The following is a 12,143-nucleotide window of genomic DNA, read 5'->3' on the forward strand; positions in this document are numbered from 1 at the left end:
GGGAATTTTGATCCAATTGGTCGTGTGGGCACATTAGGAAAGGGTCTAGTTCTCCATCTCCCTTGCATGATGTGGCCGGAAAGGTCAGGATGGAGGGTAGGTGAGTTGGAGCTGATGCGGGGTGGTTGTACAGTTAACCCTGAGTAATAGAATTTAACCTATGGTTCCTATTAGGATACTGAAAGTTGTTTATCTCTGTATTGAAGTGGATGAGTCTATGTAAGTTCGCTATGGGATCTTGGAAGGTTCTTGAAAACTCACCCATTCTGGATTCTAGTGTGGTATAAGGGTAGGATGTCAGGTCTTGAAGCGGTATGCTGGGGGAAGGCGGAGATGACAGTGGGGTTGGGGTGCTGATAAAATGGCTGAGAAGGCATACGGGAGAGTGGATTGTGTAGGGGTAGGATCAACGTTAGGATGTGGAGAGGGCAAGTGATGGGGAGAGGGTGTGCCAATGGTAAGTCTTTTGGTGTGAATGGGGAATCATCAATCCAGGAGACCATGTTTGAGGAGGGGTGGGTCAAGGATATAGTCAGGGTAATATAGCTTTGTAACTCTGAAGTAAAAGTGGATACGATACCTGAAAGTTCCAGCTACAGAGGATTTCTATCACAAAAAAAGCCATGTGTGAGAAGTTGGCCTGGTATATGATGTCCACTAATTAAAGTGGGCCCTTTGCACCAGTCCAAGCAACCCTTATTGTGATTTAAGAGGTCAAAGATAACCTTAGAAAGCTATCCAAGTGGTAGCTGTGGAAAGCAGCCTTCAGGCGTAGTCTTGAAGGAATGTTAAGCTGCTTGTTTTACCAGAATGCTACCTTAATGTATTGGTTAAATGAAAGGAGAACCACACAGTAGTTTTAAAAATATGTATTTATTATTATAACACACCTTATATACCTCACAGTATCTGCTATATACGGATAGACACAAAATACACAATACTGAGCACAGAAACAAACATAGGTAGCACTTATACACAGTGGGCTCCAGGGGAGACCAAACCATACAGTAAAATAGTGGTATAAGAACCACGACTCAAGCCAACACAGTGTCCAGAGGTTGTAGAATCACTGGGACCCCAAGAAACCACCCAGGCTGAGTAAGTAGGGGCCCTACGGAGGATCGATGCAGTGTGATAACACAACTGCGTGCTATGTACAATTCAATGAGAGAGTTGCGTTGCAGTTTTAGTGTTTAGGGACCCTTCCCAGTGGATTACGAAGAAACCCTTAGGAACATAAAAGGTTGGAGAGCCATCCCACCCATGGATACCAAAGTGCAGTGTAGTTCCTATATTCCCAATAGGCTCTGCGCATTGGAATAATATATCCCATAGATGTGACGTAGGACTTATGTCGACTACATCTATATCGAATATATTAGACTTAATTGTGAGTGCCAGATAACTCAGAGGTCACTAGAAAAGTTCTCGAATTCACAAGAAGAGATTAGTTTCTGACAACCGCATAAACATGACAACTTTGTTTCCCCAAGATAAAACGTATCTTCAGAGTCGTGGAAACAATAGATAGATATTTTACTCAGTCATTCGTGCATGCTTCGTTTCACCAGAGGTGCAGAGAAATAGAGAGACGGGCGTTTTCAATAAAAGTATTTATTGAACAGTCTTCTTTCTCATGCAGAAGAAATGAACTGCTACAATTGTAATACTGGCTGTAAAGTATAATGCATACAGCAAGAAGAGTATTATAAAATAATACTGTAGAAGCATGGTATGTTTTCTAGGCCATAAAATACATACATAAATAAAAAAAAACTAAAAGTACTCAACTGGTGCTTCTAAAATTTGCTAACCCAAGTCTAGTACGAGTGAAGAAGTAAGTGAGGTGTAGCATAAGTTTAGTATTCATTTGCCAAGAATCTATCCAAGATTTCTCTTAGGGTCTAATCAGCTCCGTACCTTGGGTTAAAATGAAGGAGGTCTGGTATCTCTTTGACTCCGGACTCGATTTCCCAACACCCAGCTAGGGGAGCTTGGAAACACTGCAGCTGGATTTCTCAGCAAGAAAAAAGACAATGTCTCTCTCCGTGCGTCTGCTGGAGTGTCGGCTCCCTTCGGTACTTGCTGTAACGAGATGCATTGGGCAAGTAGATAGTCAAACTGCGCCAAACCACTGTATGTTCGCTATGGCAAGTGTGGGCATATTTATACCTTGAAGGTGCCGAGTTTGACGTAAAGTTGAACTTAATAACGTCATCAAAGAGTCGTAGTTCTTTGAAAACTCCATGAGTTCTTGGACAAATCAATATTCAAGCAAGGGGAAGTCCCTAACTGCTGAAGACGAGTTTTTCAAGAAATCGTTGTGGCTTTTCGGAACTAGTGGAAGTAGCCATGCCGTATTTGGACTGGATCGGTTTTGTCTAAATATGGTTATGATTTCTATGCCTATATAAGGACAAGGTGATTTATACCTATATAATGGCATGAATCTGGAAAATTACACTAAGGTCCTAAAATGCTATACAACAAAAGTACCAGAGTTATCTATCCCAGGGAAGCCAGGTGCATAGGGTCGAAGTGGCATCATCGTTCTCAATGGGAGTCGTCAAAAAAATGCCACTGCTGGAAAGAAGAAAAGGGTCCGGTGGAACCCACAATGGGATTATTGAAGAAAGGAACCTGAAACAGAAGGGGCAGAGTCTGGGTCACTTAGAAGTGACCAGGGGCTCGGTAGACGAATGCCCATCGATGTCGGGTGCTTCAGGTGTGAAGATGGAGATATTGACTTTGCAGCCTCGGGGACCAGGAGATGTTGAGGGCAACCAGGAGCCAGAAACAAGCTGTCCCACAAAGGATGTTGACTGCTACGGGGTTGGTGTCCGGCGGGAGCACCAACGAGCCTTGGCAGCAGCAACCCATGAAGACGGTCAAGGAAGGTCACGGTCTGGCCTAGCAAGGACCAGGAGACTCAGTGCAGCAAGGGGAGTCAGGGAATGCTTGGATTAACCAGTGGAGCCCAAGAAAATCAGTGTTTCCCTCAAATGGACACACAGGCTGAAAGCAAAGGTGTCTTGAGGGGACCTCTAGCAGTTTCACAAAGTCACAGCTTGCAGGGCACAAAGTGTGAGGAGGCCAAAGTCCTTTGTACAAAATGTGCACAGAGGTTAGGGCTATCAATAGCCTAATGCACTTAGGTGTAGAATGCCAACAAGCATATCCAATTGCAAAAGTACGCAGTGCATAGGGGTTCGGGTTATGCTGTCCCCACAAGGGATACTGGCCTTAATCTCAGTGAGAGTGCAGCTAAACCTGAGGAAACATAGGAACCCACCTCCTGTGTTACTGGATCCTTCAGAGTCCACAGGAGCTCAGGATCAGCAGACTGGTCAGTTGCATTACGGTGTCTGTGAATGCAGGGAAGTGACTCCTTTATCCCAAGGTAGATACTTCAGATGTCCTTGTTGCTCCACAGATCCTGCATGGAGCCTGTATGGGACACAGGCACAGACAATGCTTTGGATATAGAGGGAGACAGAGTCAGACCCAGTCGATGACCAGTGAAGTTCAGAGTGTCCAGATGGTTGAAGTTCAGTGATTTCTTGTTCAGAAACTTGTCCACATCGAATCTATGGTCCTACAGCCAGGTTAACTGAAGGAACCAAAATATTACACTAATGGACTATACTCACCAATAGCCCATATACCTTGTTCAGAAATAATAAGTCAGTCGGCAATGGAGAAGATTCAATCGTTTATTCTGCAGATACAGGCCCTGACAGGGGAGCCTCAGTCTACACGACCCTCGGAGGTGCGCAGAGGAGACTGCCTACGTACAATCAGGGCAAAGCATATATACGTTTTTCACACAGTACAATATAACCTTACTTGGAAAGATACAACTTGTCAGTGAGCCAGCAGGAAGACCCATATAAGGCACAATTGATTACTAGTATCTAAGCCTAAGCTATTCCGAGGCAGGTCAGCGAGGCGTCTTCCTTTCTATCTGTAGCTTGGGGAGTGCAGGAACGAGCTCTGCTAGACTGTGCGCATCCCACAAGAAGGGCAGGTGTGACCTTGGGTTTCCCTGAGCTCCAAACTAGCCAGTGGAGCAGACAGCCAAGCCTGCCATCATGGTTTTGTGCAGAAAGCCTAGTCACGTGTTTTCCGGGAAACAGTACTTAACACGGAGAATCAAAATAAGTTGGCCCTGGTCATACCAATAGGTTTAGACTACACTGAAGTGAATCGTCCCTTTCTATAATAATATAATGTGAATAATGCAAGGCTAATGTGTGCTTTTAGGGTTATATTGTAAGTAGTAGGCCAATGACATGTATTTATCGTATTTATATCCCATCAAAGCCCTTTTGTACGCACGGGAGAGGGCTGGACAGATTCAGGGTACCCTCCAAGGGGAGGGTCAGAACAGTGGGGAGGATACTCCCCTGTCCTTTGACCAGTTTCACGCCAGAGTAGGAGCCAACGGCTCCAAGGACTGGTGTGAACTGTACTATGCTCCGGGATACCAAGTCGGCCCCAGATGCAGACTTTTAGGCACTTCCTGTGACAGGATGCTTATTGTCCTGCCATCCCCTGCATGAGCTTTGCTCAGCAGCAGGAGGGCAGAAAAGTGTCTCTGGTCGGCATCAACCATTTTGTGCTGCCCAGATCAAGATCTTTTGACTGGGTGTGAGTGTTTGATTGATTCAGATGCTCCGTCCATCACTACCCCCTTTTTTACCACTTTTGGCCGCCATAAGTGTGGCAGGGTATGCTCAGATGTGAGTCCCTTGCTCACTTTGCCACTGGAATCAAGCAAGCCGGGTTGAAGACGGCTGTAATGCCAGAAACCGGTCCTCGGAAGCTTGTTTCCGGTCCAGGGAAGACATGGCTTGGCAGTTCGGGCTGGACTGTTCCCATGAGGCACAGGGTCAGACTGATTTGCATATAGCCATGTCTGACCTGGGGTGGCAGAGTGGGCTAAAGAACGGTGATGGATTAAACCCAGATCTTTTGACTGGGTGTGATTGTTTGATTGATTCAGATGCTCCGTCCATCACCACCCCCTTTTTTACCGACCAGGTCAAGAAGGCTGGTACCGGAAAGACCAGTGACCCCGTGCGGAGCTCGCTTCAGAAGGGTGGAATCATACCTCCCACACCTGTTACCAGTGTGAAGGTATGATTCCAAGGTGCCTGATACCAAACACAACATGTTTTGTTGCAGCTGTTTTCGAGAAAACATTTTACGTGACTATATAATGCATCTCTACCTATATGTCTTGCTGCGACACCGACAACCCAGGAAAATGGTCTCTGAAGGCTGCGGAGGGGCTCTGCTCATGCAGGGGCACCCTCTCACGTAAAACCCAGCTCCCTGCCTTCAGGATTGTCAAGACCTGCTATAGGGGTGACTTATAAGTTTTAAGTGTAGTGACCTATAGATATAGTAAACCCATATCTAATGTAAGTGGTGCATGCACCATCTTACACAGAATGCAATGGAAGGCCTGTAGTTCCATTTTGCATTGCCTCGTATGGGTGGCATAATACATGCTTCAGCCCATGGGAGGCCTCTGGGTACCTATGCCCTGGGTACATGTGTACCATATACTAGGGACTGACAAGGATGTTATGTTATATGTTATGTTATGTTATGTTATGTTATGTTATGTTATGGTATGTTATGTTATATGGGGAATTTCTATAGCGCTTAGCTACTCCGAGGAGCGGAAGTACTTTACTGAGTGAAAAGCAGGTTTTTAGACTCTTCCTGAAAGTAAGCTAATTGCCAGTGACTCTGAGGGACATGGGAAGGGCATTCCATAGCTGAGGAGTGAGGAGTTTGAAGGAACGACCGCCGCACCTAGCCTGCCGCGTAGCAGGAACCTTGGCCAAGGCCAGGGTAGCAGATATAAGTGATCTGGAAGGCAAATAGAACTTCATCCGTTTCCGGAGATACATGGCACCATGGCCATGCAGTGCCTTAAAGGCCAACGTCAAACTTTTAAAGACGATCCGCTTTTTAATCGGGAGCCAGTGAAGAGTTGTAAGAAGAGCACTGGCGCTGGCCCTCCTGGTGAGGCCAAATATGGCACGCGCTGCCGAGTTCTGCACGACTTGCAGGCGAGAGAGAAGGAATTCAGGGAGGCCCAGATACAGTACGTTAGCATAATCTAGGCGGGAGCCAATCAGTGCCTGAACCGTAACTTTTCTATGGTCAAATCACAGTAGGGGCAGAAACTTCCGAATCATCTTTAAGATGGCAAAACATTTGCCCACTAGGCCCTATACCTGGGATTTGAGTGTGAGGCCGTTGTCAATAGTATCCCAAGATTTTTAGCGACCGCTGAGTCGCTGGCAGGGGGAAACATAGCGGGGGCCACCAGGCCTTCCATCTGGGATCAGGGGGGCAGCCAAAAAATAGTACTTCCGACTTATCCGAATTACACTTGATACCCCAGTATCCAATCTGGAGTGTACCTTAGTACTTGAAATAACATTTTAAGGGGAAATTTGATAGACTGTGGTCCTGATTAGCAGGATACCAGTCAGACTAGTCAAAAACAGTGTAACACCAAGCAAAAAGTGGCGGTAATCAGAAGAACCAGGGAGCAATCTGGATCTTCCGCACAGAGGCATCGCACCTTGGTTGGATTGGATTGGCCGTTTTGTGCCAGTCCTCGTAGGTTTTTGTAGCAACAAAGTTTTTAAGTCCCCAGATTTCAGGAGTGGTAGGAGAATTCTAGCCAGACATAACCAAGGGGTTCAGGACCTCAGGAACAAACTTGGGGGTCAGGGCTCACCTTAGCAGAGGCCACCAGCAGGGTCCAGGTCAGGTCCCTTTCGAACTGGTTAGCTGGCACTCCTCATCAAAGGCCTCTTGTATCTCATTGCAACCCAGTAGCTTGAACAGGTCTTTGGCCTTGTGACCCTTGGTGTCCACTCGGTTATTACAGAGAGCAGGTGCAGTCCTTCAGGGCCATTCTCAGGTCTCAAAAACTTCTTCTGATCTCCCTCATGTCCAGCAGTGTTTTGAGGAGGATACTGAGGATGCCACATTTATGCCTGACACCAACTTGTTGGAAGGTTGACCCCTGGCTCCTCTCTTACTAATAGAGTAGAAGTTTCCAGTGGTTAACCTACCCACTTTCCTATGTGTCCTACTGCAAGCAATCCCACATTTTCCTTTCTCTGCCTAAATCTAAGATGGTAAAATCTTCTCCCCTTATGAAGACTCTGTACCCATCCCAGAGGAGTGGACATGGAAATAAGCAGCTCTTCTGCTATGGTCACTCCAAATCAGTTCTGGTGCTGCTGCATCCCCCCAGGAATTGCTGTCTGCCTGATTGGGAGAACAAGGAGGCCCTTTTGATGTAATTTAGGTTCCAGGGCACAGCCTAAATGGTAACCCTGCCTGAGTGACAGGATCACCTCCTCACTCCCAAGCCTTTGTCTCTGCTCTGGGTGCAGTTTTTAACCCCTTCGAATCTCATGATGAGCTCAGCTCGTCATGAGCCACGGTGCTCGTGTGCTCATGACGAGCTGTGACCTTTAGAACGCTCGCACGCTGGGCTAATTCCCCTGCTGTGCAAACGTTCTAAAGAAACGGGTGTGGTCATGAGCACACAACCACCGTGGCTCATGATGAGCTGACCTCGTCATGAGCACAGGGGCGCTGAGCGCGCCCCCCGCCCCCCCCAGCACAGCATGGGAATTTGCCCAGCTGCGAAGGGGTTAAACTGTTTCAGTCTGGCTACCATGGTAGGCCTGAAGCCATGTTTACACTTCCAAAGTAGTGGGTGGTACATTAGGCGCCACAATCCACTAATGGCTTTTAACATACAGGTCCTGGGTACACCTTATACACATACTAGGGACTTCTATGTAAGTTGGATATGCCAGTAGGAGTATACAAACTCAACCATCTTAAAAGTTTTCAGACAGCCACTTTAATATGGGTTAGCAGGGGTAAAGTGCTCAGATTTTTACAGTCTGCAAAAAAAAATATATAAACAAAATCTGTGGATACTCCACACAAAAGATAATAATTTCTTCTAGTAACTGTCTAGATTCTATAGCACAAATAAATGTGGAGCTAAGATAAGTAGGTCTGTGTCAACTAGTTATATGATAAACTTGTTTATACATGGTTACCCATCAAACATCTAATTTGTTGTTCAACTTGCATTTACTACTTGCTAGTCTGATTCTATTAAGCCATTACTTAAGAAGCCCACAGCAGAACCTTAAGCTCTCACCAATTTCAGATCACTTGTTCTTGAGGCTTTAGTAGCAAAAGTGACTGAAAAAGAAGTGACGTTTTAAATTTCTACATTCATAAAAAAAACAGTTTGATCCTATATACTTCTGAGTATGTACTTAGATTTAACAATAGCATTTAATCCATTTTTCTGGCTGTATCAGATGATCATAGGAGGATCATGGATCATGGGGCATCCTTCAAAACCTTTCAGCAGGTTTCAACAGAGTCACATATGATATTTGTTTTTTAGAAAAGATGCATATGATTGGACTAAGAAACAAAGCATGGAACTGGATTAGATCTTATCTGGACAAAATCATTGTTATTCCACATTACAAGTCCAAGACTTTCTGTTTTAATCTCTGTGCTACCCTATAGATCCACACAGATTTCTAAGATTTTCAATTCATACATTTATTACTCCACGACTTTAAGGGCAGAACTTATGACTTTAATCAGATATCTTATGCTACCAACACGCAGTAGTCATCTCTATGTCTAATATCTTACAACAAACCAAGGTTCATGAGCAATTCAGTAGATGAATGACAGTTGTCTGAAGTTGAATGACCATAATATAGATGTCCTAATCTTTGGAGACCTCTCCTTCACTTGGACCCCCGACTGGTAGCCAGCTGCTATGGTCATGCTGCCTCCACCTGCTAAACCTGTGAGGAATTTTGGGCAATCTTTGTTGACTGCCAAGCCATCTCCATACAGATTAACAATGTGGGGAACATCTGTTTTAGCACTGCACTGCATAAAATCATACCCGTGATCTCTGTAGCTGGCATAAACATTGTTGTGCACACACTTCAAAACTTGATTACTCTAACTCTCTACAGGTGGGATAGCCTCAGGTACCCTCTAACAACCCCAAATACTTTTGAAAGTTGCTGCCAGGCCCAAGAGCATTCTCATCATTCTTCGACATAATTTCTCACACCATGCTTGTCTTGTCTGTCTAACGGATCATGCTTAAATTCCTATGCATCATTCAGTAAAACTCGCTATCAGCAAATACCCAGCTTCATTTGTCAAAGGTTCATGCCTTAGAAGGAATCTAGTGACATTCGCTCTGTCACCCTTCTGCTGCTTAGTATTCTCAGGATAAAAAGAGCCAAAACGGGAGGACATGCTTTGTCTTTTACAGGGACAAAGCTCTGGAACTCTCTACCCTGTCCCATATGCAGCATCTCCCACTCTCTCTTCAGGAAGAGTATTTACACATTTAAACCTTGCTCTTCCTTCTGTTATAAAAAAGCAGTGCCCTCCCTCAGTCTGTCTTCATAGCGCTGAGTGCCTTTGTAGTAGTTCTGTACTTTTAAGATACCATTTAATGTATTCATTCATTCGTGCTAGGTCTTGTGGATTAGTAGACTGATATGTCCACTGTAGGGGCCTGTGTTTGACCTCATGGTCACAGGTTCAAATCCCAGGTCCACTCAGCCTTTCATCCCTCTGGGTTCGATAAAAAAGAGTAATATTGAATTGGGTAACAATAAAAATCTGTTATTCAGTGCCAAGATACCCTTGAGTAAAAGTGCGCTTTACAAATACTCATGTTATGTTATTCTGGCATTTTCAAAATAAAGCACAAAATAAAATCTGCTGTTCATGAAGAAAGTAAACGCTACCTACACACCTCAGTTGTTTTCCTCTGCCCCAAGGCTTTATGTACTGCCTGTTGGTCCATGACTCTGCATATTCTAACCCACTCAGTATTGGGGGGGCAGCAGTCAACCTTACCAGCGCCGTGAGGGAAACGGCATTATAGCGCCATCCACGCCTTCAACCAGCAACACCTGGGGGACCCTGCTCAGACCGCCGCCGCAGTCGCCGCCGCCGCAGCTGGGTTAAACTACATGACCCAGCTGCCCCAGGCTGCAGGCGCAAGCGGAACGTCATCCACGCACCCGGAGGCGCTTTAACAGGAGGGAGCGCCGTTAGCTCCTGGGGGCAGCAGTCAACCTTACCAGCGCCGTGAGGGAAACAGCATTATATCGCCATCCACGCCATCAGCCAGCAACACCTGGAGGACCCTGCTCAGACCGCCGCCGCAGTCGCCGCAGCTGGGTTAAACTACATGACCCAGCTGCCCCAGGCTGCAGGCGCAAGCGGGACGTCATCCACGCGCCCGGAGGCGCTTTAACAGGAGGGAACACCTCTCGCCCCACGAGTCGCGCGAGAGAGCAGCCGAGAGAAGCCCGGGAAAAGGGCTGGCCGTCTGTGGCCGTCCGTGGCTGAAGGAGGCCGGGCTGGGCCACCCCATTAACATCTGTCATCGATAATGGGTAAGCGAAAGAAGGCAATAACTATGGAGGAGGGTGGGAAGAAAGCTAAGGTCCCAAGACACTCCAACTCAATTATGACGTACCTTACATCAGTGGTGGAAGAACTAACTAAGGAAATTGCCAATGCTGAACTTGAACTGGGCTCGACAGCTACCCCCCCATCAACTGTTGTCACACCTTCCCCTACAGTGCTGGGTAATTCATCTGTGATATGTACCCCCCCGGCATCACTCTATCCCACTGTGACTATTGCTACCCTCCCGCCTATATGCCCTGCAGCTGAGGTTGCTAGCCAAACCCTTCCAGCCAGCCTGCTCGATCTGAGTCAGCAGACCACCACATCCACAACTAAGGGTGCACGGGATAACAACGTTGCCAGCACATGCCTATTAAATACAACAAATGACTTATTGGGTAACAAACTAGAGGAGCTCTTTGTTTCCAGAATTGAACCGCTACTTGTTGGGATAGCAAAAGACATTGTGGACACTCTGAATACTTGCCTAGAAGGTCTGCTTAAGAAATGTGCACTGATTGACAGACTTATCAAAAATTCCCCACCCAACATGGCACCCCATGTTAATCCAAAATGCTCCGAGTGTGAAGTTCAGAGGATGGAGGTTGGGACGGCGGAGCCGGTACAGGCACAGGTACCATGTGTGGTTCTACAACCCCAGAATAGTGGAGGGGTTATCAACACATTACCCCTGGCCTTGGAAGCATTGCCCCCAACCTTGGAGGGGCTGTCATGCACGCAACTCCCATTACGCATCCCTGACCCCGTGAGACCATCTTATAGTAAATACAAGCTTAACCTACCACCTGAAGCGTCCCCTCTGGTTGCTGTCTTTATCGGGGTCCCTCCTCTAAGGGAAGGGGAGGTCGAATCCTCTATGGATCTCATGGCAAAATCTAAAAAATGTCTCACGGACAAATGCTGTGGTAAGAACATCGCAGGTGAGATCATATTTACAAGGAGGGTGGGCTGGATCGGCAAACATCAGAAATCCACACAAGGAGATTGTGTGCTTGTCAATTTTAGTAGGGCTGATCTAGCGGATAGACTTTTTTGGGATGGCTCCGATATATCCCTAACGGACAAATTAAGACCTGTTCCACTGGGCTTTTTCTACCCACCACCAGGGCGTATTTTGCACCCCAGAGGCCCTGGGACTAGTAGGGGGGGAAGGCGCGTACCTCTAGGCGAGGGCAAGTCTAATTCCCATGCACTCCCACGACCCCCGAGGGGCCCAAATATCCCATTGGTTAACCAACCCTGTGTCTATCAGAACGCCCAGGAGGGTCCTGCGTTGGCTATTTCTAACCGCTTTGCTCCCCTGTCAGGTTTGGAGGACACAGACTGACTATCTGGTGACCCTACTTGTGCGACAGAGGAGGCAGGGAGCAGAATGAGTGATGCATGTAAGCTATTAAGCTGGAATGTGGCGGAACTCAACTCTAAACGGTATAACAAGGGTTGGATAAGTTTTGTTTGGGGCATAATGTTATCGCCATTCAGGAAACTTGGGAAACATCTGCTAACTTCTGGTTGGATGGGTTTACCATTTTCACCAAAGCGGCTATCCCCAGCTGTGCTGGCAGAGCTAAGGGGGGTCTGTT

The sequence above is a fragment of the Lissotriton vulgaris genome, chromosome 3_1, assembly GCF_964263255.1.
Source record: "Lissotriton vulgaris chromosome 3_1, aLisVul1.2, whole genome shotgun sequence".
Lineage (NCBI taxonomy): Eukaryota > Metazoa > Chordata > Amphibia > Caudata > Salamandridae > Lissotriton > Lissotriton vulgaris.